This window comes from Pituophis catenifer, unplaced genomic scaffold, assembly GCF_029215685.1.
Source record: "Pituophis catenifer annectens isolate HBS135680 unplaced genomic scaffold, rPitCat1.0.hap2 SCAF_2, whole genome shotgun sequence".
Lineage (NCBI taxonomy): Eukaryota > Metazoa > Chordata > Lepidosauria > Squamata > Colubridae > Pituophis > Pituophis catenifer.
The window spans coordinates 248,662,758-248,690,116 of NW_027256882.1; positions in this window are offsets into that span (position 1 = coordinate 248,662,758).

The following is a 27,359-nucleotide window of genomic DNA, read 5'->3' on the forward strand; positions in this document are numbered from 1 at the left end:
TTGAAATGAAGAAAATATTGGCAATGATTTGATTTGAAAAAAAAAACATTAAAAGCATTAAATCAGTAGACAAATGGAGACAAGGAAAGGCTACCTGAAATAAAATAGTGTTAAAATATGTATATTTCTAGCCAGGACAATATTTTATTTAGTTCAATTGAATTTAACACCTGGAAAAGCACATAGGAACAACATTAGGAAATATATTTGAGCTGTTCAGAATTAGATCTTTGCTGAGGATTTGAAAAACAGTTGCAATGAAAATTAGGTCAATACGAGTTCATGAAACATTCCAAAATAATAGTCTCTCCGTGATCATGATCAGAAGACAATCTAATTTAAGAAAATAAACTCAGGTTGCTTTGTTTTTTAAAAGATAAACATTTTTCTGATGGTGTCTGAAATGTGGGATTCATTTTTACAACTTAATTAATCAATAATATTATTAATACTGTTAAAACTATTCTTATTCTTAGCTAAATTATCTACCTGTGGCAGGTCAGTCTGTTGGGTAAGCATATCACCAATTTCATTTGGAAAGATAATTAATCTTAATAATTTAGTAAAATCTCTCTGTCTCTGTCTCTCTCTCTGATTTTTCAATGGTATGAAAGCTTTTCTATTTCATGTAATGGAACTCGACAGGAAGGCTGAAATAATATTTATCCTTGATCTTAATTCTATTTATAATATTTAATTAGTACAGATTAGCATTGTGATCATCAAATCAATTCCTGAAAGTGTTGCATTGGAGAAACATTGTAATGTAAAGAAAACAGTTTCTTTTGTTTATTTATTCAAGCTGGGTACTCTTCTTCATTAACTCTTTTCTGTGCAAAAGCACAGTTGGAAAATGATTCAGAAGAAGTGCACCACAGCTTGTTGAGGTGCAACAGTTCTTTATAAAAGCAGCACTACTTGTTTCTGAACAATTTATCTGTTGTAGGAGTCATGTTAAGTGTAATGAGAGGATTCAATGATCTATTTCTTCCAAATCGTTTTCAAAGTGTGTATATCCCTACTATTTATTTCCAAACAGGTTTGATCTAAACCTGGTTCATCAAACTATTGTCTGCATCACATGATCATAATTTCCAACACTCCCTGCCACCAGGGATTTAAAGAGTAAGGCCACAGTCAAACATATAATTAAAAGGACTTCAATTATTTATTGATAGAATTGATGTATTTATCTCCTAAGAAAGTGAGTCTGGACAGCTTCTAACATTAAAACATAAAAATCCTAATAAATAATTATCTCTAAAACAATAAAAATAGAACCAAAAAATTATATAACTTGCCAAACAGTCAGAAGAAATGTTCTTCTGGATGAATGCTTATACATAGGGGTCCACAAATTATCTGAATAAATCCTCAATCAAACTCAGAGAGCACCAAGGACTTCTCATTTCAATCCTGAGCTAAAGTATTGACCTTTATTGGTGGCAGGGTGGTGGTGGAAATTATGATGATGTGATTGCAGACAATAGTCGCTGCACAGCAGCAGAGTAGCACTGAAGCAGCAACAACTTTGACAAATTTCCATAGAAGTAATGGATCCCAGATTCTGGTTAGCTCCACTTGCACAAGTGGCAGGCAATTGTGGTTGCATGTGAAGTTCCATTTGCGTGAATGGCGGGCACTTGTGGTCACACACAAAACTACATTTGTGTGAGCACACATGTGCCTGCCACTCAATCAGAACCATTCTCTCTTCTCCTTTGGCAAGCCCGGCAAGCCATAAAGGTTAGGGACCGCTGCCTTAGCCCATTTGAGATATGTTGATTCAAAAATTGTTGATTCAGAAATTGTTGTCTTTTGATGCTCTAATGCATCCTAAGGAAGGTGCTATTATTATTATTATTATTATTATTATTATTATTATTATTATTATTATTATTATTTCATTAAACACAAAACTCAGTCAACTGATCATTTAAAAATGTGTTACAAATACCATTGACTGGTGCTAATGATTGATATGGGTTGCTGCCAGCATCCTAGGTATCAACCAAGTATCTTCTTAAAATATTTGATGTTCTGAGTAGTGCAGTTTTTTGCAGTTCCGCTGGTGTTATTGCAGGAAGCTGCAATTTCTTGATGTGTTTTGTAAAATTCTTGGACATGGTACCAAGTGTCCTGATGACAATGGGTATCACTGTTAAATGTTTGATCCATAGCCGTGTAGTTTCGATGGCCAGGTCATGATACTTCGTGATTTTTTCCAGTTCTTTTTCTTTGACTCTGGTGTCAATCCTGGTACAGCGATATCAATAAACTGTACACTTTGGCCCTAGACAACCGTGATATCTGGCGTGTTATGCTCCAAATGACGATCCGTCTGTATTAGAAAGTCCCACAAGATCTTCACTATCTCATTTTCAATAACTTTTTCCACTTTGTGCTCCCATGACTCCCAGCCATATTTTTTACACAATGACCGGTGGACTAATTTAGCAACTCGATCATGTCTAGCTTTATAATCAATTTGCGCAATTTTGCTGCACTCACATATTAAGTGTGAAACAGTTTCAACTTTGTCGTTGCAAAGTTGGCAGTTTGGATTGTCAGTGGATTTTTGTATCTTTGCTTTCATGGCATTAGTTTGTAGGGCTTGTTCTTGAGTAGCAAATATTAAATCTTTCATTTCTTTATTATTATTATTATTATTATTATTATTATTATTATTATTATTATTATTACTGTTGTTGTTGTTATTCCATTCAATCATGTGTACTATTATTACTGTTGTTGTTGTTATTCCATTCAATCATGTGTAACTCTAAGAGACTGCCTAGACAAATCCCCACAGTTTTCTTGTCAAGGTTTTTCAGTTTGCCATTGTCTCCTTCATAGGCCGAGAGAAAGCAACTTACCCAAGATCAATTATCTGGCTTTGTACCCAAGTTGGGTCTAGACGTCCTGGCCTCCAGGTGTCTTAGACATAAAACAACAACACATCAAACAAACACATCAAACAAAAACAGAAAGGTAACAAACAAACAGGAAAGTTTAGTAGTGTGTACAAAGTGTCCTGCTGGGTCATCCTTTCTAAGTAACATCATCGGTGCTAGTCATCATCATAATAATATCATTAGACTAGTACTGATGATGTTATCTAGTTTGGATAATGAAATCTCTGCAAGGAAACAACTAAGTTCAGAGAGTACTAAGAATCTCTGCCATTTTCCTAAAGGAAAATCAGTGTGAAATCCAGCAGAAAGTTACTCCTGTTCCCCCTGCCCTCAAATAGTTATTCTTTTTTTTTTTGTTTAGGTAAGGAAATACTTCTGAAATGATAACCCAACAGGTTATCTAGTGCCTTCTATATTTGTCTTCATGGAAACCATATTTAGTTCCATGTACATAAATACACTTTATGATTTTCAAACAGTAACCGAGAACACACTCCAAAACAGCCCTTTAAAAAAAAAAAAAAAAAAAAAAAAGACATATGCAATTTTCAAAGATGTTTGTGACTACTTTGGAGGAATTAGCAATGTCCATACACTGAATAAGAAAATATACAAATAGCATTCCAATAGTCAAGCACAGGGGCTTTGTCTCTTACTCTTACCATATTTCATACCACAAACAAGCAAATGAATAAAGCCTTAAGATTTAAGAGCTGCCAAGAATGAGTTAATCAAAAATACAGTTGATGTATTTTTCTTTTAAAATATTCCAAACAAGTATATTATTTAGTTGTGGAAAAAAAAGTATATTTATTTATTTACTTAGGTTCTCCCAAGAATCCTGTCAGGATAGAGGACATTTATTATTTATTATTTCTCTGCTCTGCCTGTTGCCTCTGATAGTGAAAATCATTCCAAGCAGAAGGAAATAAATAAATAAGAGCCAACTGATTAGGAAGGATGGAAGGAAGCAACCGAAAAGGACCCTTTGATAGCTTGCTGAAGGGTCAGCAACTATAATTTGCAACTCCTCTGCTCCTCTATTTATTTTTCTTCTCATTTTCTCCCTTTTGGTTTCTGTCTAGGAGAAGGTTATATTTTTCTATAATTACTAGAAGCAAACCTTTCTTTGGCAGCATCAGCAATGATTAATCATAGATTTTTATTACAACAGTGATGACTATTCTTTCTTTTTTTAGCATCTTCATATGTATGCATGTGTTGTGTGTGCACTGAAATTCTCTATAGAAAGAGAAACAGAAGGAGGAAAACCACTAATTTTATCTCAGCATGGAGAGAGGGGAAGGTCCGTACAAACACACTTAAATCGTTTGGAGGCATTTTTTGACATCTCTTTCCTATTTTGTGAAAGATGTACAGTTTTTGTGAAACTCAAAGGCCATCTAAAGAACAGAAAAAAATATCTGGCGCATGAAGGGAAGAAAAGACACACCCCTCAAAAAAATCTACATCACCATCTTTCAAATTTTAAATGCTGAGTGAGTTACTTTTGTCATTAAAACCATAAGAGGAGAGAGAGAGAGAGAGAGAGAGAGAGAGAGAGAGAGAGAGAGAGAGAGAGAGAAGAGAAATGTAAAAAGTTGTGTTTTTTTTTTAAGGGCAAGAAAGACTGCAGCATGAAGGATCAGCCAGGAGTTGAGGTTTAGGCCTTTTTGGCAATAGATTTTTGGGTTATGACTCTTTGCCATGCCCTTTAAATCAAAACAAAATGTCAATAGCCAAGATGGTCTACTTGTACATCCGAAATGGTAACTAGTGATTAGTGGGCGATTCAGTGCTTTCACTCATGGAGTGCATATATTTCAAAAGAACCGCAAGACATAAAAAATGCTGAATGTGATCATCAACCATAAACCTGATCTTTCAGCTCTTTCTGCTACAAGTGGTCCCCTGCTGTGAACCTGAAGCCCATGGAATATCTTGTGGAAATTAAGATTGTTGTCAGGAGTCAGGATGACAAGTGGGATGACAGTCAAACCCAGTTCTCTATTACTTGACCACATTTCCAAAGATTGTGGATTTGATCAATCCAAGTCTGGGATAAGCATCTCTGAGCTGTTAAAAAAACCCTGGCTCACCAAACAGAGGAAATTAAAACTAAAATAGCCCTGCCATAACATTTTTAGGATTATAGGGAAAATATGCATGCTGCATGATCCACTTTAAGAATGAACTGAATTTGGAAAGACTGGGTCGAACAATGTAAAGGGTTAATTAATGCATTTAATCAACTAAATACTGAATTGTGGGCTAACATCCCTTCTTCCTTACACATTCCATTAATCTAGAAGTCTGAAAAGGAGCAAAAACTCTCCCATGATATTAACTCTATCCCCTTTGCAACAGATTCAGTAACAAAAAGAAATGTGAAACTCATTTTTCCTTCCTGCTTAATCTAGATAGGACGTAGTTTAAGCATTCATATCAAGCAACTCTAGCATTTCTAATAGAAATACTGTGACAACACTTCCTATATTGGATGTCCCATAATATTCATGAATTTTATATTTCCTTTGTGTTAATATATTTAGTCTGTATTCTCAAACATTATAAAAATTAAAATATTAGCCAGTTAAAATTGTCCACTTCCTTCAGCCTTTTCTAAAAGTTGTTTTTACCAAGGGTTTATGTTTAATCATACTACAGTATAATGACAAATAATTTTGCCTTATCATAAAGGTGGACAAAATGGTGGTCTCCCAGATGCTGTTGATTATCAGCATCTCTTAATCCAGTCTCTGCTGGAGGAAGCTAGTTGAGGGATTTGGCGTCTAATAATACCTGAAAAACCCCAGCTTCCACATCTTTAATAGTGAAAATCTTTCCACTCAAGTAATTTGGGACACATAAATGTTCTTAATGCCACCTACCTCCCTGGATAATCCCCTATTAACAATTTTTTCAGCAAGAATGGAAGAGGGCTGAGGACTGGATAATATATTTGAAACTACAATAAGACTTCTGTTTTAAAACAGAGTCATCACTGATTACACTTCAGTGGCTTGTATCCAAATGGGGTATTTCAATTATAGAAATTAGGTGATCTTGGATGTAAACTATTCTTCTGTTTAGCCCCTCCCCATCACATTTTATATTTTGCTAGGAAATAAGGCAGTTGAACTTTATTTTATAGATATATAGATGTGTGTGTGTGTGTGTGTGTGTGTGTGTGTGTGTGTGTGTGTGTGTGTTTTAATGGTCTAAGGAGGAGTCTTGGCTTGGTGGAATTTTAATACAGCATAAGTGGAACATAAGTACAATGGAAATAAATGTATAAAATTAATGAAGTATAATTGTAATTAAAGTGTAATTGAATCCTGTTTAGTTTTGATCCGTGTACACCTACTTTTAAGACAGACTCACAGCATATATCCTAAAATCCAGCAAAGATAGCTACTTGAACATGCAAATACAATAAAAGACACACAGACATTGGCAAGAGAACCTTTTTACAACCAATTTCCCACACTTTCATTAATAAAAAAATCTAAAAATGAAAATGCCAATGGCTTTTCAAGTAGTGATATTAACATAAAAGAGTACAACTGGCATGTATATAGACCAACTGACAAAATCATGTTGACTTATTGGATGCTGCCTAAGAATTCCCCGACTATTTTAAAATGTTCCCATTTGAATTGAAAATAACTTAAGGTACCATGAATCCTTGTTTACAGTTTTTCCTCTGTATTATAAACATAATTCATACACTGATTGCCATTCTTCATTTTTCAAGAAAAATGAAATACATGGGATCTTATCATTCCGTATGATTTGCAGTTGCTCTGCTAGTAATGGAAAAATCTAAATAAAGTGTGTCTGCTGGCAAAAGCTCTGCTTTGGCCAGAAGCTGGTTAAAAGTGCTTCCACTCTTTTGGTTTTCTTTCCTTATTTGAAATAGTTATTGATAAGCTGCCTGGGTAAACTATAGGGCAAAGACATGGGAAACTATAAATATCTTTTATAGACATATAGACTTGCTGATACAGTTCTACAGAGGAATTATTGAGTCTGTCATCTGCACCTCTATAACTGTCTGGTTTGGTTCTGCAACCCAACAAGACAGACACAGATTTCAGAGGATAATTAGAACTGCAGAAAAAACAATTGCTACCAACCTGCCTTCCATTGAGGACCTGTATACTGTACGAGTCAAAAAGAGGGCTGTGGAAATATTTACAGGCCCCTCACATCCTCGACATAAACTGTTTAACTTCTACCCTTAAAACGATGCTATGGAGCACTGCACACCAGAACAACTATATACAAGAACAGTTTTTTCCCGAACGCCATCACTCTGCTAAACAAATAATTCCCTCAACACTGTCAAACTATTTACTAAGTCTGCACTACTATTAATCTTCTCATCGTTCCCATCACCCATCTCCTCTGACTTATGACTGTATGACTGTAACTTTGTTGCTCGTATCCTTAAGATTTATATTGATTGTTTCCCTATGACTATCATTAAGTGTTGTACCTTATGACTCTTGACGAACGTATCTTTTCTTTTATATACACTGAGAGCGTATGCACCAAGACAAATTCCTTGTGTGTCCAATCACACTTGGCCAATAAAGAATTCTATTCTATTTTATTCTATTCTATCTTTGTTAAAATACAAAGAAACTCCCCCACAGCCATGAAATGTGAACCATTTGCTATGACTTAATTGTCTCATACCCTTCTGCTCCAGAGAATGAAAATTGTACTGCTATTATGATAGATTAATCTTCATTTCACTGCATTCAAATTCAACTTGGTTAATCAATGCTTCTGCGTGATAAAAGAAGAACTTCAGACATCCTGTCTACACTTGTCTCTTTTCCATTAACTATATATTAATGGAGGAGACTTTTAAAAGTTATAGGCATATATCATCAGATGAGATGTCAGAATCAGCCAAATTAGACAATAATCAATGCCAAGTAATTGATGGCACTTTCGAGTAAAATTACAGTGCACAGCAAAAGAGTAATTTTTAAAATTAGAAGAGCAAAGAGGACACAGAAAAATTAAATGATGAACAGAAATGATGGCTTTGGGCATGAAACATCAATATGGGGGAAAGAACTGGGTTAATTGATGAAGAAGTGCATCTCATTTGCAAAGCTTTACTGGAAAAAAAAAGACTGCTAGGAAATGCCCTGGAATTCACCTACAAGCAGCAACCAATTTTGGGAAGCTGAGGTTTGTTTGTTTATTCTTGTCAAAAAAATCACAATTAATGCATACTATATGACATAAAATTTAAAATACAAAATACAAGATTAATATATGTACAAATTAAACAGATCTTGCTGAGGAACTAGCAACATTAATTGCATTCTGTCCAGCGGTGGGTTTCCAATACTCCTACCACCAGTTCGCCCTGCCCTTGCACGCTTCTCGCGCATGTACACCTTCTGCACATGCGTCCAGCCTTGAAAATGTGCCTAAATAGGACAGCATAAAGCCGGGGTGGGTGGGCGGACCCACCCACGATCTCCGCTACTAGTTTGCCCAAATTGATATAAACCGGCTGAATACCACCTCTGATTCTGTCACATTGCTATGAGGTCCTCAAGTGTACACTGATCTGGACACAAAGGGCAGGTATACATATGTGTTGTTGTCTGCATGTCATCACAACCATAAAGGGCAGAAGCCACCAGATAGTCCCATTAGAGGCTGAGGAGGTATTAGGCAACACTGCGGGGATGCAAGGTATGCTAATTTGAGTAAAATAGTCATTTACAGGTATAGTTAGATATAATTACTAGGATTTCTTTACATTACATAAAAGGCAAATTATCCAGCAAAGTCTCCCTGCTCAACCACCCTTTTCTTCAAAGTTATTTCCCCTGGAGCAATAGAAAGAATATTTGCATTATAGGTATGGCACACTCTGAAATTTTAATTGCTTCTGACACATATGTGTTCTGACCAAATAAGAGTAAGAGTAACATTAGTTGATATATGCATTATTCTCATGCATATATTCAATATGTGCCAAGCAACTTTTTGCTTTCCAATTTTGTCTAGTTTGGCATTAAAGATTACCTATACAAAGAGGAGGCAGAGGGATGGGACAATAAAAAGAAGTTAGGGAACAGACTAAAGAGTATCACAAAAGCTTAAACAAATAAATTGTCTTTGTTGTACCATAAAGTAGGCCTAGAAACTTGCCCTGCAAGTTTGGAAGTGTACTTTATTGAAATGGGTTATAGTAGCAGAATCTTAGAAGCCTGCCTATAATTTTTCTTCTTTCCCTTTTATGCCCCAATAAAATTAGAGTAGAGACAGTCTGAGTTTCTTCCGAATATTTTCTTTGTTTCTTGGCTTAAATCTTGTTTTTCTATATGTTTTGATATCAGTCATTGCTTACTTTATCCAAGGTTATCTCTGTGGCTCTCTATGCAAGAGGATTAATTAACTGATTCTGTCTTATACAATTGGGTCTAAATTAACCTTAAGGACAAGGGTTATCCAATGGACATTGTACATATGGATTCTGTAAATGCTTCTGAAATGTTCCTTGCTGAAGACTTTTCAGTGAACCTGGAAAGCATGGGATAACAAAAGAGATAACACATTTCTTTTAAAAACTGGCTAAGGAACAGGAAGCAAGGATAAGGACTAATTGAATAATTTTCAAATCTGAGAAATATTTAAAGTGGGTTGCCCAGTAATCAACATTGGGAATATTATTTTCTTATTTATTTATAAATATTCTGGTTTACTGGTAAGTGAATAAATTACAGGCAAAAAGTGGACTGCAAGAACTTCAAGGAGAATCATATAAGCACAGGGTTGGAAGAGACTATTTATACAGCAACTGTATTCAATATAGCAAATTAAACCATCTTGACCATCTGGCCTGTTCTTGAAGATATTCAGTGGAGGAAAACCCACCATCTCCCTAGATGCTTTTTTTCTAACATTCAGTCAAAATGCTATACTTTAACATCACAATGTATTGGTTTTCATCTTATCCTTTAACAAAGATATTTGTTAAATCCTATCACTTTCCTCTTCTTTGGTTTACACATATCCAGATCATAGTTTCTGATCTCTTGATAATTGCCCTTTGCCCTCATTGCCCTTCTCTGAAATGTTCCAATTTATTTGAATGGTTTTCTGCATATGGACACAGTATTTAAAGTGGAATCTAATCAACATAACAAAATCAACGAAACTATTATTTCTTTTTTTTTTATGGGGGGATGGGCTTACGAACTACTACGCTCTGAACATTTTGGACCCCCCCCACTATGTTCCACTCATGCCCTCGCTGGTAGGAGAGACTGAACACCATTTGAAAGAACTGAGAGATTTTTGTATCCCAACGGGGAGGATAAAACATTGTTTCCGTTAACCCTTGTAACGGGACCGGCCGTCATGAGAGGATGGTTGGCTATTAGCCTCTGTTGGAGAAAAAGAACATTGGACTTTCTCCCTGTCGTGAGAGGACAGTGGAGTCCAGCTCTACAAATGGACATTTTGTGATCTTTATGTTCAGTTATCCCTTTGGACTATGATAGACCCCCGGACTGGCCTTTTTCCCATCTCTGGTTCGGTTGATGCTCCAAAAAGCCGACCTTCTTGCGCTGCGAGACTCCCCCCTCTCGCAGGCCTGGCCCTCCACATTATCGAGGGCCTATCTTGATGACGGGCTTTGGAACCCCGAGAGATGGCATGTAGCGAAGAGGGGGTTGAGGGGTTTTTTAAGTAAATTTTTTTAAAAATTTTTTTTAAGGGGACCCGGGAGGGAGGGGGGGTTGTAAAAGCGGACCTGGGGGGGTCCAGATAGCGACTGAGCGGGATGATGGGTTGATTAGTTGCAGCAGGAGGGTCGCGAAAGGAAATTTAACCGGGAAGCAGGGGGATGACAGGAAGGGCTGTGAAATTGAAATAATGAGTGGGAGGGGCAGGTATGACGGACGCAGGGGGCCATATCAAGTGTCGGGGGTGCACATACGCTGTTTACGAGCGATTGCGCACTCCGGCCCCCGATGCGTGACTCGTGTCCTGGGTTGTGTAGAGTCTCAGGCCCTGGGTCCGCTGCTGATGTTGTGTAATGCCAGGTCGGTGGTTAATAAAGCCCCCCTCATTTGTGACCTTATTTCGGAGGGGGGTGCGGACCTGGCAGGTATTACGGAGACCTGGTTGGGCCAGGAGGGGGGGGTCCCCCTCGTTGAGATGTGCCCGCCAGGTTTCCGTGCATTTCATCAGCCAAGGGCCCAGGGGAGGGGTGGGGGAGTGGCGGTGATTATTAGGGAAAGTCTTTTTCCGAGGGAGACCACTGTTCCTCAGATAGCCGGATGTGAGTCCCTCTGTGTAAAGTGGGGCCGTGGGGTGCAGATGGGTTTGCTGACTACGTACCTGGCTCCCTGCCACGTGGCAGCGACCCTGCCCGAGCTACTCGACGTCATTGCCGGGGTGGCGGTTGATACCCCCAGACTTATCGTCATGGGGGATTTCAACCTTCCATCCGCGGGTGAGGCGTCAGAGGCAGCTCGGGAGTTCATCGCTTCCATGACGGCCATGGACCTGACCCAGTTAGTTCAAGGCCCAACTCACATAGAGGGACACACTCTGGACCTGATTTTTGTCTCTGGTCAGTGGTTGAATGATCTTGGTAGAGGGGACCTAGATATTAAACCCTTGTCATGGACAGATCATTCGCTCCTCCAACTAGACTTTCCTACCGCCGTCCCCCGCCGCAGGGAGACGGAGCCAACTAGATGGTTCCGTCCCAGGCGCCTGATGGAACCCGAAAGGTTCCTGATGGAGCTTGGGCCGTGCCCTGAGACCCTAACACACGACTCGACTGAAGAGCTGGTGGCCGCCTGGGAAAGGGCGGCCGCTGGAGCTTTGGACCACGTCGTGCCTTTGCGGCCTCTGACCCGATGCCGATCTCAATTAGCTCCTTGGTTCTCTGAGGAGCTGAGAGAGATGAAGCGTCGGAAAAGACGCCTAGAGAGCATTTGGAGGACTAGTCAATCCGATTCCGACTGGACACAGGTGAGGTCTTATATCAAGACCTACCTAGTGGCGATAAAAGCGGCAAAGTCTAACCACTTTTCCGCTCTTATCGCATCTGCAGAGAACCGCCCAGCCGCCTTGTTTAGGGTGACCCACTCCCTCCTCCGGGGGGGGAGTGCGGGAAGATCCCTTGCAGGGTCGCGCTGAGGATTTTGTGCAATTCCTGCACGATAAAGTTGCTTAGATTCGGGATGGCTTGGACTCCGACTGGATGAGTCCACGGGAGGAGACGAGGGCAGGTCTTGAGAATGTTACCTGGGAGGAGTTTGATCCTGTGACTCCCGAGGATGTGGACAGGGTTCTGGGCAAGATTAGTGCCGCCACGTGTTTATTGGACCCGTGTCCCTCCTGGTTGGTGCTGGCCTCCCGGGAGGTTACACGAGGCTGGCTCCAGGGGATTATAAGTGCTTCTCTGAGTGAGGGTGCCTTTCCTGCCGCCTTGAAAGAGGCGGTAGTGAGGCCCCTCCTCAAGAAGCCTTCCCTGGACCCGGCTGAATTAGCCAACTATCGTCCAGTCTCCAACCTTCGTTTTGTGGCGAAGGTTGTTGAGAGCGTGGTGGCACGACAACTTCCCCGGCACCTGGATGAAGCTATCTATCTAGACCCGTACCAGTCGGGCTTCAGGCAGGGGTACAGCACTGAAACGGCATTGGTCGCATTGGTGGATGATCTCTGGAGGGCTCGGGACAGGGGCTGCTCCTCTGTCCTAGTCCTATTAGACCTCTCGGCGGCTTTTGATACCATCGACCATGGTATCATGCTGCAGCGGTTGAGGGGGTTAGGAATAGGGGGCACCGTTTTGCGGTGGTTCTCCTCCTTCCTCTCCGACCGCTCGCAGTTTGTGTTGGCAGGGGGACAGAGGTCGACCTCGAGGCATCTCGCATGGGGAGTGCCGCAAGGGTCGGTCCTCTCGCCTCTCCTGTTCAACATTTATGTGAAGCCGCTGGGTGAGATCATCCGTGGTTTCGGGGTGAAGTGTCATCTGTACGCTGACGATACTCAGCTGTACATCTCCACCCCAGACCACCCCAACAATGCCTTTGATGTGATGTCCCGCTGCCTGGAGGCCGTGCGGGCCTGGATGGGGAGGAACAGGCTCCGACTCAACCCCTCCAAGACCGAGTGGCTGTGGCTTCCGGCGCCCTGATATAGTCAGCAGGTGCCATCGCTGACTATTGGGGGTGAATCCTTGCCCCCCACAGAGAGGGCTCGCAATCTGGGTGTCCTCCTGGACGCACGGCTGTCTTTAGAAGAGCACATGACGGCCGTGGCCAGGGGGGCCTTTTATCAGGTTCGCCTGATTCGCCAGTTGCGGCCCTTTCTGGATCGGGACGCCTTGCGCACGGTCACTCACGCCCTTGTCACCTCCCGGTTGGACTATTGTAATGCTCTCTACATGGGGCTCCCCTTGAAGAGCACTCGGAGGCTCCAACTGGTCCAGAATGCGGCCGCGCGGGTGGTTATGGGTGCAACCCATTGCGCCCACGTGACACCCCTCCTGCGCGAGCTGCACTGGCTCCCAGTGGTCTTCCAGGTGCGATTCAAGGTGTTGGTTACCACCTTTAAAGTGCTCCATGGCATAGGACCCGGGTACCTTCGAGACCGACTTCTGCCACCAATAGCCTCCCACCGACCAGTCCGCTCCCACAGAGAGGGTCTCCTCCGGGTGCCATCAGCCAAGTTATGTTGGCTGGCGACACCCAGGGGGAGGGCCTTCTCTGTGGGAGCCCCAGCCCTGTGGAATGAACTGCCCCCCGAAATACGAAAGATTTCCGACCTCCGGGTGTTTCGCTGCGCTCTGAAGACCCTGTTGTTCCGCCAGGCAGGGCTATTAACATAACGTTTTAAATTGGGGTATTTTAAATTTCTGGGATTTTAATTGGAGCCTAATTATTTAATGATTTTAAATTTTAAATTGTTGTTGTGTTTTTGTGTTTTTAAATAGGCTGTACACCGCCCTGAGTCCTTCGGGAGAAGGGCGGTATAGAAATAAAATTATTTATTTATTTATTTATTTTCATTTGGAATTGAGGTAACCAGAAAAAGTATCTGCCTTTTTTTTTTAGTCATATCACTCTGCTGACTTATATTCAGTTTGCAATCAGTTTCTATTCCAAGAATTTACTTCAGAAATACTATTATTATAGCATTTGATATTTGTTTGCTAAGCAAATAAATTCACATTTCTAACAGTCCTAAAATTCCTATGAATCTGCTCTTCTTACAGGACACAGTATATTCTCTTGGGTCCTCAAGAATTCATTGCAATGTATCTTCTTCTTTAAAAAGCCCTGAGGTTGTTTCTTCTTCTTCAAGACTGAAACTGTTTCTGAGTTTCTGTAGAAAAAAATATTTCTTGACTCTGAACTTAGTTCCTCAAATAATTTATTAATTTGTTTGTGATTTATTGGGTCATCTTAACCAGCTGTTTGTAGATCAAACAGGAAATGCACCAGTTCTTTTAAGCTTCCTTGCTACCTTCAAGGTATAATCAGAGAGTAATGTCATGTGAAAGATTTTGCTGAGAACATCAGTTGGATCCTAGCTTTTAATGCATCTATTTTTCCTGTGGTCTGATGGTTTGGATGCTTGCATGAATCTGTCATTGGGGAAGTTTACTAATGTCACAAAAGTTGCACCAAATCTGCAGTCATGGGTTTCTGATTAGCCATTTTTGAAAACAGAATTCTGGATTAGTTAAACCCTACACTAGAAATACTGTACAATAGATTTCTACAATAGAAATCTTAATTAATTTGTGCTGCATTTTTAATGAAGGCTTCAATAAATCAATTAATGTTCTTAGAAACAATAATCATACTAATTGTGATATAAAAATACTTTGCATTTCTTAGGATGGTTCTCCCCAGAATAATAATTTAAACTAGAGCTTTTCTTTTCTTTTTTTTAATTGTGATTGAAGTCAGGGCTGAATATTAGCAGCTCTTCACACCAAAGCCAGAAAATATGAAGCTAAAGGTGCAGAGTATTAAAATAAAAAATAACAGTATGTATACTGCTCTCTGGTCTACATTTCAATATCACAGATGTTGAAGAGAAAAAAATGAGCCTGGATTTAAAATATGCCTTCACAGATAGACTCATTTGAAGAAAAGCAGTAGTATCAGTGATCATCAATTCAATACATACTCGCAGGACAAGACAAAAGCAAATTCAACTTTACATTTCACTAAATAAATTTTTTTAAATTAACAATGGAAATAGTCTGCTTTTCAAACAAACAAAGAAGCAGTCTCCTTTTCAAACACTGACATTACTAATTGCAATCTAACATAATGTTTCCCAGTTTGATGACCTCCTTCTGTGTTGAACTGTCTTCTCATCTATAGTGAACATTTATTCACATTGATATATTGTATATTTAAGTAGCATGCATGTCAACGCTGAACTAAAACTGGCAGAAGCCATTTTCCTAGTTCATCATTGCCACACACTATGGGAGTGGGAGGAGGTTGGAATGCTTTGCTAGGCACAACGTAGATCTTTCTCATGGGAACCAAGGTCATTTCCCAGGTGATGGAAGAAGGAGAAGAGTGCCTGAGGAGCCCGCTATTTAACCTTATTGGCTAACAAGACCAGTGACACTTGGGGAAGGGGTTATTGCTGGCTTTAACTATGCTAGAATTGTGGGAAAGATTTAGAGTTGGTTTTCCACTAAGCGTGCCAATATGATGTACCCAATAAAGATGTTCTTTGAGGAAACAAGTGACACCAGAGTTCTGATTTAAAGATTGTATGTCACAGAGTAGCTAAGCATTTTTTGGACTATTTTAAATTTCCTTTTGCGTTTGTGCGAGCCACAAGGTATTATTAGCCATAGCTCAAGATATACATCAGTGTACAGCATGCCTATGAAAGCTCAAACTATCTTTTATTATTTATGTCAGGTGCCATTTTTGCATATCCTGTTCTGTATTTTTCAGCCTAGTTCCATTTCAAATCTTCCATTTTAAGCTAAATATTTTGCAGTAAATGTCAATTATGGGAAGTTGGACTTTGATATTGTCAGATTGTGGAAATGTTTTATTTGCCTAGCCTTCTTTAAATTTCTTTTTCATCTTCATTCTGCTTATTTCCCAGTTTATTCCTCAAATAGAAAATGATGAAGAGATATAATATTTTACAACATAAGGATATATCAAGCTTGAAAAATAATAACTATAATAATAACAACAAATGTTTCTACAAACTCTAAGCAGAAGTACATCATTTCAGCCCATTGCAGAAAGATAATGTCTCTTCAAAACAAGGCAGATATATCTAAATTAAATAAAATTGGGAGAAAGCTGATGATTGATCACAATAAATACCTTGATAAGACACTTTATCCTTCATTTACTGAAGATTCTAAACAATAGGTTTGTTTGTTATATTACTGAAAGACCAATAGGGAAGGTAAAAGTTATATAGAAGTTATATAGAAGAAGAAAAACTAATAACTCAATAAAATCTTATTTGTTGAGATATTTGTTGTGTAAGTTACATTCAATATATATGTAGAATTTCTTTTAAATTACATTTATTTAAATTGAGCATATGGGACTTTCTGCCAATGAATTATAGTTGTTATCATATTTTCAATCAAAAGAGGCAAGAATTCTGGAGGAAAATGTTGATTTGGGTTCCCGATCCAACTGGAAAACTTCTTGTGGATGATAGAGTTGACTTGAATTTCAATTTAGCAGACTTCTTTGTTTTCTTTTAAAGTTTACAGCTACTAAGCAGTTACAGCATAGATTTTGTATAGTGTCACTGCACTTATACCTTTGTGACAAATGCCATTGTACCTCAATTGGTGCACCACTGATAAATGAATAGTAGCTGATATTATAAATTAAGCCCATCGTGATGTCATCATTAGATAATTTTAATGAGAACTTTATGTCAGTCTTAATTTGAAATAAGAGTCTGTGACACCACAAATCATACTCTGCAGTCTCCGTCCTTTTTGGACTTAACCGGTGAAGCTTGTGCTTTGTACTGTAATACAAGATCAATGAAACAACAGTTTGGAATGATTTTTAGGAGAATAACAAAACAATTATCAGATGGGAAAATTTAGATCTGCTTCAAATATCAGACAGATTTATATATAAAAAAGAGAGAAACATGCACATTTATTCCATTACATATTTAGTTTGACCCTCATACTAATATACTTTGCAGAATTATTTTAATATTTACTAAAATAAAATATGTGAATTATTATTAGTATTATTACTCAAATGCTACCATTTTGCATAGAGAATTCTACATATACCAACACCTGATGAATACAGTAGAGCTTATTCTCAAATACATTTATGCAGGATTGAAGTTGTTCTTATATGGTTTGTTTAAGTCTACAATACTTTACGGCAGGGTCCCCAACCTTTTGGACCTCAGGAACCACTAAATTCATAATTTTAAATTCTGCGGACCACTAATATGATCTGCCTAATGACCACCTGGGTGGGTATGGCTAGGTGGTCATGTGACTGGGTGGGCATGGCCAACTCAATGTCACTCATGTCGAGGGGCCCCTTGCCAGCCTTTACTCATGCCTCCCCTCCCAACCACTCCTCACCTGCCGGCCCGGGCTCCTTAGGGCCCCAACAGGAAGCAGTTGTTGAAGCTAAGCAGCCACTATGAGAAAGAGTTGGCAAAATGTCTGGCTCAGTTCAAATTGGATCTGGCCAAGAAGGAGGCTCAGCAGAAACACCTCACTGAGGACTATGAGCATAGGTTTTCCAAACAGAGGGAAGACATACGGAAGTGCAAGGCCAGATCCCTGGAGGCTCAGTGGGCTGAGATGGTCAGCCAGTTCCAGGCCATGATGCAGTCCCACTGGAACAAGGTCCTCCGGCCCTTCACCACCAGTGGCACTTCCCTCCAGCCTTCATCCAAAGCCCCGTACCAGGAGGCTTAAGCAGACCCCAAGTCAGAATTTCTGCCCCCCTCCGACCCACATAAAAAGACCCTGAAGGGGGACACTCTCTGCAGCAACACAAGCATTCATTACATGTATCTATCCCAGGGGCGGTAGTTTGAGGACCCCTGATTTAGTGTAATATAAAAAATGCAAATAATTTTTCTGCAGACAACCAAAATTTTCTCATGGACCACCAGTGGTCCACAAACCACCAGTTGATGACAGCTGCTTTAAGGCATTTGGAAGAAATTTATGAGTGCATGAACTAGGAATCTTATTTTCAGAAAGGTGTGTGTTAAAAAAGGTATGTGTTACAATTCAGGGAATTGTAATAAAACAAAGGAAAGAGGAGAACATTAAAAAAATGAGCTACCAAGAGAAAGAAAGGTAGACAAAGAGAAAATTGCCATTTTCTATAATGATCTGATATTACCTTTTTGCTCAGAGGTGTCTATGTTTTAGGATACAGTGACTTTAAATCACCACAAATAAATGGGTCTAAGTTAAATTCACCTCCTTATTGTATTCACCTTATTGTATTTGATCAAGGAAGATCAAATACAATAAGTCATGATTCAAGAATACACTTAAGCATATGCTTAAATCCGTTCTAACACAGATATGCATTTACTTTGATGAGATTTAAGTACTGAAACACCTCCATGAATAGGAATACTCTAGAAGCATGCCTGCCAAATGTAATTATGGCAGATATTCAGTACCCCAGTCATAGTAAAACAGGTAGCTTCCAATTCTATCTTTAATTTTCCAGTTTACCAAAGGGAACCTTTGTGTGGAAAAAAAAAATCAAGCCTTTAACCTCTATGTACAATATTCAGTAATGCTGGCAATACAAATATTCAGGCAGACCAAGAACATACAGACCCAGTTCCCCCTCTCAAATATCTTGAGAACACATGGGATAAAAGCATGTCCAAAAGACTTGACAAATATATTTTGAATGGTAATGGACGTGTGTGAATTATTCTGGATAAATTCTCCATGATACAGGATTGATATGTTCCTGTGACATTTGTGTCGGCAACATTCATTCATAGAACTTTCATCAGTGAAGAAATGAAGAAATGAAGACAGCTAACCAACTGTAAAGGTCTTACATTTTATGGAGATCTGCAAATTGGGCTAAGAAGAATTCCCATACATAGCTAGTTGATAAGGTATTTGTAGTGAAGGTGGTGGAAAATATTGCCTAATTTATAAATCCTTTATGTTTATTGCCATGGTTTTCTCAAAATATTGAATGGAAGAATGAGAATGTGACAAACCTAACACTATATTTTGTCGCAGGTAGTTGAGTAGATTTGCCCAGTAATAATGCTCTCCTCTTTTAATTACTCTTTTCCCCACAAGATATTATTTCTTGGAATCTTAACATACACTTTCTACTGGACAATATTATTTAGCAAATCAAAAATTATGATACAAGCAATGAAAATGGTGGAACAACATTATAGATTTGACATGGGGAGTAGTCTACATTATCGTCCCCATTATCATTTAGAACAGCTTCAAAAGATGAGATATGATCTACTCTAATCATGTTCTGTGAGCTAATCTAGTTGGCTTTCGAGATGCAGTTTGCTAGTTAGCAACACACTGTTCCCTTAGCAACTGTGGCAAAATGAAGTATAGGTAGAAGTACAATTCAGTAATATGAGACAAACTGTTAGGGAGGAAAGGAGGGGATTCGGGTTTTTTTTTTTTTTTCATTATACTTTTCTAAGATACAATGTGTCTCCGCTGTCTGAAAGCAAAATATTATTTATTTCATGTGGAAGACAGGTTTTATATTTATTTCATTCTTTCATGATTTATGAGAACAGAAATAGCAAGTACAGTTTTCCAGAGAGTATAGGTCTAAACAAACCCAGAATTGTGTGCTTCAAGTGGCATTTATGGGTAAATATTGTTTATCAACAAGCTTCAGTCCAAATCTGCTTTTACAAATGTTGGTTCTGTGAAAGTGAAAAAAAAAATGTATATGAAGACCTAGGATGCATCAAAAAGATGTTCTTATCTAAAGCAAATGTGGAATTTATCAAATAGTACTATATTTCCCTGAAAATAAGACCCTATCTTATATTTTTCTGAACCCCAAAATAAGTGCTTGGCCTTATTTTTGGGGATGTCTTATTATTTTGGGCGCATGAAGCAAGATGAGGCTCCTCTTGCCATCTTACCTGATTTCCAGCTCTGTCTCCCTAATCCTAATGAGAGGAAATGGTGGGGACTGGCTGTGCATGCGTTTAAATATTTTTGGGGAGGGCTTATTTTAGCGCATGCACTCAAAAGCCCGATTGGGCTTATTATCAGGGGATGTCTTATTTTAGGGGAAACAGGGTATGTTCATTCCCAAGAGAACATGCTTCTAGAACAATCTTCTACCACCTTTTAAATAAAAAAAAATCTTTTTCAGAAGTGAGTTAGAAGTGCTTTAATTTGCTGCTGTAGCTTTATCTCTGATCTGCAGCAGTCAACAAATTTATCCTTTTCATGTCATGAAGGCAAGCATCATCACCAGCTAATATCTGCAGATTAAGTTCTAGTTAAAAGAGAGAAATTTAGCAACTCTAAACAGTAAGCTATGCACTACTAAGAATTATCCCCTTCTTTTTTAAATTAGCTCTGTGAAGCTGTGATTTACAGGAAAAGGGAAGTGTGTGGTTTAAATTCTGTAGAGCTCATGGGAAGTTCATCCATGTGCTGTCTGTGTGGCATGTGAAGATGGCCACATTCCAAGGCACAGTCAATTGAATCAATTAACTGCTATTAAACTCAAGACATCCTGATATCATTGTGAAACATTGTATAGAATTACAACAATCTGGGTGGTCAATGAATCTGTTAATTGGAAACAGTGGGAAATTTGGTGAAAAGATGGGGCGGGGTGAGCATTTCACACCAATTTTTAATTAGGAATGAAATTTTGTTATGTATTGTATTTCCTTTCTTATTTCATCACCCCTTATCCTGTATCTGTTGCACAGTTTTATTTATTTTTTATTAATTTTACTAAGCTTACCCACTACTCAAATCATAACTAAGTCTAAGAGGCTTACATACCTGAATGTAATAACAGGATTAAAATATAATTCACCATAATCATAATCTTAATAGGTATAGGAAAAAAAAATCAGTGGGAAGAGAATTCCTGAAAATATTCAGTTCCCAGTCATGTGGAGATTTAAAGAGGATTTAATTCAGCCCCTTAAATAGCACTCAGGAGGAAAGCTGTATTCCATGTACTCCTTGAAGCAACAGTTTTCCATGAGTAAGTTGACTGCTTCTCATAATTACCCAGGCTGCATGAGTTCCCATGGTCTCTCTAGGCTCATTCTAGGAAGAGAGCATGATGGTAGTTTAAACAATAGGTAACCTAAACACTTTTCCTAACCCAGGAAAAAGTTATAACTAGTGCACGAGATGAAGTTGTTCAACACCAACCTAAGCACAGCTACTGTGGGCTCTTACAGAAATCAAAATTTTCCAAGGTAGATAAGTGGCAACAATCCTTCCCTACCCCCTTCCTAAGGTAATGTATTGTGCTAGATCTATACCCACTTATCTGGAGGAAGCTTTGTTTACTTAAGTGGAAGTTATTTCCAAAGGATGGATGGCTTTGACAAGAAGCGAAAAGATCTAGACCTATTTATTTATTTGAAACACAACTTTCTTTATTCTGTTTGAAACCAGGTGTATCTTGGTTCATGGCAGCTTTCAAATTAAAAAAAAAAATCCACCAAGAAAGGAAAAATAAAGAAGAATCAATAAGTACACTAAAAACCAATTTCCAGAAGTACTATGTCAGATGAACTCAGCACAAAGCAGCTTTTACATATACACTGGGTGACCTAACTTCATCATCAGATATACAGTAGCCTTGAAACAGAAATTTATTACCTACATTTATACACACACACACACACACACACACACACACACACACACACACACAAACCTATAAAGAGATATTTCTTTTTCTTTTTTTCTGAAGATCTGCTGCAGTATCGGAGCTGTACCCAACTTTTCTCTTCAATCAACCTATTCAAAAGAACTTCTGAACTGTTTCATTTTTGTTGCCGATAGCCAAGCAATAGCTAAATTCTTGACCCACTGCTGTTGCAAGAAAATCTATGCTTTTTGTCTTTGTTCTACAAGACATATTTGTTCAGCTTCATAAACTAATAAGCTCTGCTGAAATGGCATCAAGTCAGTAGATTTCAAATAACTTTAAATCATCCGTTTCAAAATGTGGAATTCACAGCAGAAAGAAAGATGAATCTTCTATTAAAACTCATCCCTCGGGGTGAGTCTTGATGCTGCGCATGAAAGTCTGTGATAGGATTTTACCTTGCCCCAAAGGAAAAGAAATAACAAAATGCATACCACCCATAGGTGTCCACAGGTTATGGAGGTGGGCAATGTCTTGTGATAAAATTACAAAGAGCAGAATTTTATATCCAAAGCATGCTTTGTCATTTTGGCATAAATGTGATTAGAAGCAAATGCCCATGACACTGCCTGAAATTTGACATTTGAGCAAAAAAACAATTGTTCAATGTTCTCTCTTTAGAATATATAAAACATTCATCATTCCCTCTCTTTAGGGAGCGATGGCTAAAAAAGCATTTGAACATTGGAAGCCTACTTAGAACTTCCAATTTCAAGAAACTATAATCTCAATGACTCCCTTCCCACTTGTCCTCCCCCATGATCATTCAACCAATTCTTCATAGAAATAGGTTTATATAAATAGTGTCTCATTCATCAGTTAACCTGGCACTTAATGAGCCAATTTAAAAGCAAGTCTTCGGAATCAATTTACTTCATCGAAATTTCACCACCGAATTTCTTTGCTACCACTAGAACTCTCCTCTTCTTATAGAGAAGTATACAATCTGAGCAGAGGTGGGAATTACATACTGTAACAACCAGTTTGCCCGGAACCAAAATGTGAGCGCGCAGGCATGCAGCATAGAAAAACCATTGATTATATAGAATGTGATAGCACCAGGGTGAGTAGGTGGGCCCAGTCGCTGGTCGGAACTACCGGTTCACCCGAACCCATCCGAACTGGCAGCAGCCCGCCACTGAATCTGAGGCCCATAAGATTAAGTATATGACCCCACAAGCCACTGGTGTGATCTCCAGAAACCTCTAAGAATTGTGTCCAACCTATAACTTTACCAAAGAGAAAAGTGATTACGTACATGCCTGGAAAATCATGATATTAATTAATTTCAATTGTAAATAACATGAAATCACATGTACTTTTTTTTTGCAACTGTGGGAGAGTGCAATCTGGCATTCCACTCAGCCAGTTTGATCTTCAGTCCAGAAAATTTGCATTCCCCTGCAAGAGACTATGTCTTTGTCCAAAGAGAAATCTACCTCTGGAGAAAACATTTAAAAAGATTCATTCCAAATAGAGAATTTAAATTTAATGAACTGCTGCTACCTAGAGTGTCTTATATTTTAAACCTGCAGTTCTCAAATTGTGTACCACAATGCCCTGGGATGTTGCAGCAAAATCACAGGAACCTCATAGTCACTAGTTCATAATTTTCATCTAGGAGCATTGTGCAAAACTTATTGAGACACCATGAACTGAGAAAGTTTGGGAACTTCTACATTAAACCCCAAGTCTCATAAAAGTATTGTGCACCCAAATATGTGGGTTATTAGTTATTTTTTATACATCAATGGCATTCTATACTGTATCACCCACATACCATATATATGGACAATGATTTTATTTAATGACTAAACTTGTACATCAGCAATTGCATGACTTCTGTAGATGCCATACGCCAAACAAATAATCAATGTCATTAGGAGGGATCATAATTTTATTTCTTACTGTGATTTAGTATTAATTTGACCTCTGCATTACTTGCTATTCTGACATGGTTGTCAGTCTTATAAATCTTCTCTCTTGTAGATATCTTCGTATTAATTGTTGGGCTATGACCGGTGACGTTCTTTCCCAAGAAGCATGATATCTGATGAAAAACAAAGCCTATGCTGAAATTTTCTGCTTTTCAAGACAGATACAACTAGAAACAGAAATGCGTTCTTAGACAACCCAGGCCTAATTGCTACAGCTTTTCAGCTATATTGCCAGCAAATGGCGAAGTTATATCTTTTACTAGAACTGGAAGGTGTTTCCTTAATCAATAAACACAAATGGACTATGAATGGATTAATCAACAGCAGCTTAGAGTTCCTTAATGTCTGACCCTGCAAAGTACAAATTGGAAGAAAATGGACTGTTTCAAGGATGGGCTGCCATTCAAGGATTGGATGCCAAAGCACTTTCCACATATTCTCATTACAACAGTGGAAATAGTCTTTAATTTAGCTCTATGAAAACTTTAAACAACACAATGGCACCATTGCAGACTTTTTATACCGCTGGCCTACTACATTTTTACTTTCTATAGGACTTTGTCTTTCTAGCAGAGCTAGCAATTTAAAGATTTTGCTTTTTGGTTCAGACTCCCTAAAAGCTGTTCAGAATAGCTTAACTGAAAATCTACTTTTATGTATGTAAGCACAAGGTAATATTAAGGGTTTGGAAGTGTTTCTTATGAAAATCACAAAAGGGATAACCTGAAAATGTTCAGTTCTTGGCTTTTACAAAGCTGCTGCTGAGCATGGAGTGAGTTAATAGACAGGATCCTAAATCCAGACTTGTGGGGATCTTTACAAACATTCATTTTGCATATTAGAAATTAGTATCTTCTTTTTTCTGGGACTGTATATTATTAATTAATATACAGCTACTTACAACTTACCTCGACTTACAACAATTGATTTAATGACCGTTCAAAGTTACAACAGCATATTGTATATGCATAACATATAACTATTTTTCACACTTATGACCATTGTAGCATTCCCTTGGTCACTTGATCAAAATTCAGATGCTGGATAACTGACTCACATTTATGACAGTTGCAGTGTCGCAGAGTCATGTGATCCCCTTTTGCGAACTTCTGCCAAGCAAAAGTCAATGGCTTAACATGGCTGTTAAGATTCACTTAACAGCCATGTTACTAATTTAACAACTGCAATGATTCACTTAACAACTGTGGCCAAAACAGTTGTAAAATGGGACAAAACTTACTTAACAAATGTTTCACACTTAGCAACAGAAATTTTAGGCTCAATTGTAATTGTACATGGAGGTATTCAGGCAAACCCTTTCAAATGTAGCATTCGGTATCTACCAGTAGGCAAGCAATTGTCTATAAGAGCCTAGTAGTAGGAAATCAGCAGAACAGCATCTTTTTTATTTATTTTAATTAATCATGACAAGCAAATACAATAAAATACCATTTGATGCAAGCAGACACTTTACTGCTATATCATCTGTGAGACTTATAATGGCTTCAAACATTCTATATAGCAACAGTTTAACTGCTGAGAAGCAATAACTAAGGAAAGCTATTGTCTTTTCATCTACCATATTGGTTTTCCAGAATAGCAGGAAAACAGGATGTCAAATAAGATAAATCTTGCTTTTTATCCAGATGGCTTTCTTTTATGTGGTCTAAACAGGCGGGACCATAATTCAAATGTCTGTTAATGCTGATATCAGTGAAATATAAATCCAATGTTATTCAAAAGTAAACTGAAATCAATCAATCAAGATAAATTCTTTTTGTCATGCTGCACAGAATCTATGGCAACACAATCATATTTAATTATGCCTTTGGAAGAGATAGGGCCATTTAATGGTTTAGATTAGAAGATTATTAACTCTGTTTAATATTAGCTAATTGCCCACAAAAAATGGCTGCCTTGCAGAAAAGAAACCTATGTGATCTGATTTCTTACATGTCAATCCTGCAAGCATTAGCAATTTTGAATATAAAACCATATTTAATTCAGTTTGAATTTGTGATGCGAATATATTTTATACCACTTTAGATGGTATAAAGCTTCCTTTTTGACTCTTAGAAGTGTTAGAGTATAATGCATCAATTAAATGTGTTACATTTCATCTCTGTAAATGTCTAATATGATTCTTCTTCCCTTACATTCAGTAGAAATAGATAACTTTCACTTTCCAGCTCATTATTATGATTATTAAGACACATTACTATCCAAGTGGCTGTTTTGTGTTCTGATGTCTTCCAGCAACCTTCACACTTCAGTTCTTGGTCAATCAATGACCCTCCTCCTCACCTCTCCCCAAATACTTTGTCTTTCTTGGATGTTAAATAATCCTCATTTATCTTCTTTATCTCTTCATTAAAGCAGTAGGCTAAAACTGATTTAAGAATTGGAATTCAGATGCATTGGTGAGCTTTAGTTCAACCTCGGATGTTGAAACAAGCACAGTCAGTCTAAGGATAAATCCTTAAAATCATTTAAACTGAATGAGACACTGGAAGTACAGTATATTTAAATAAATCAGGCACTTGCAGGTAGCAGAGCTGACTACAAATTATTTTATCCAGTAAGTGGAATAGGATAACATTATCCTTCTCTACATTACTGAAATAAGTGTACTGTGTGATTTTAATTTCAAAAATTTGAAGTGATGTTTTACTAATTCAATTTCATCCTCCCTTGACTGTTAACAATTGCTAAAATAATCTTTGTCAAACAGTGTATCTCCCATATTCTTAAAAGGTCTAGGACTTAGTCACACACATATTGAGTGTATGCCTATCAACTTACTGGTACTCTTATCACAAAGCTTGTTTGTGATCAATAGGAAAATAATGTGTGATGTTTGATTAGTGACTGCTTTTATTTATCCGCTTTACTGCTATGTGGCAAATCTCTGACAAAAGAACTTGAGCAGTTTGGCAATTTCCACTCAGTTCACGGAATGTTCAGCAATACGTCCCTGTTATATTCCTATGACAGCTGCCTGTTGTGAGAGCATCCCAAAGTGTATTTCTCCCAATACATTTTTCCGATGCTAGACGAGAGTTTAGTTTAGATAGCTTCTCTAAGATAATAATGGGACATGGGAATTAACTCTGTGTTCAATTTACTCTTCAGGTTTGAGTTATGGAGTATTGGCACAGTAAATCTAGATTCAAAAGGTGAATTTTAAAAAAATCAGTATCTCTTGGCTTGGCTTACATATTTTGCTGAATTATAAAATATGATTTCCTTCCTTATTTACAGAGGTTATATGTTGGTCCAGTCAACATTTCTAACTAATGTACAAATCCCAAAATCTGTCATAATATTTAGTAAATACATAATCATCATAAAACAATTAAACCAAAATAATCCATGATATGTAAAGTTATGTGACAATTATCTTGGGAAATTGGGGAAATAAATACTAACTAGGAAATGGTCAGATAAGAGAGGGCATAACCAGTGGTGGGATTCAATTTTTTTAACAACAGGTTCTGTGGGCGTGGCTTAGTTGGGGGTGTGGCTTGGCAATCATGTGACTGGGTGGGCGTGGC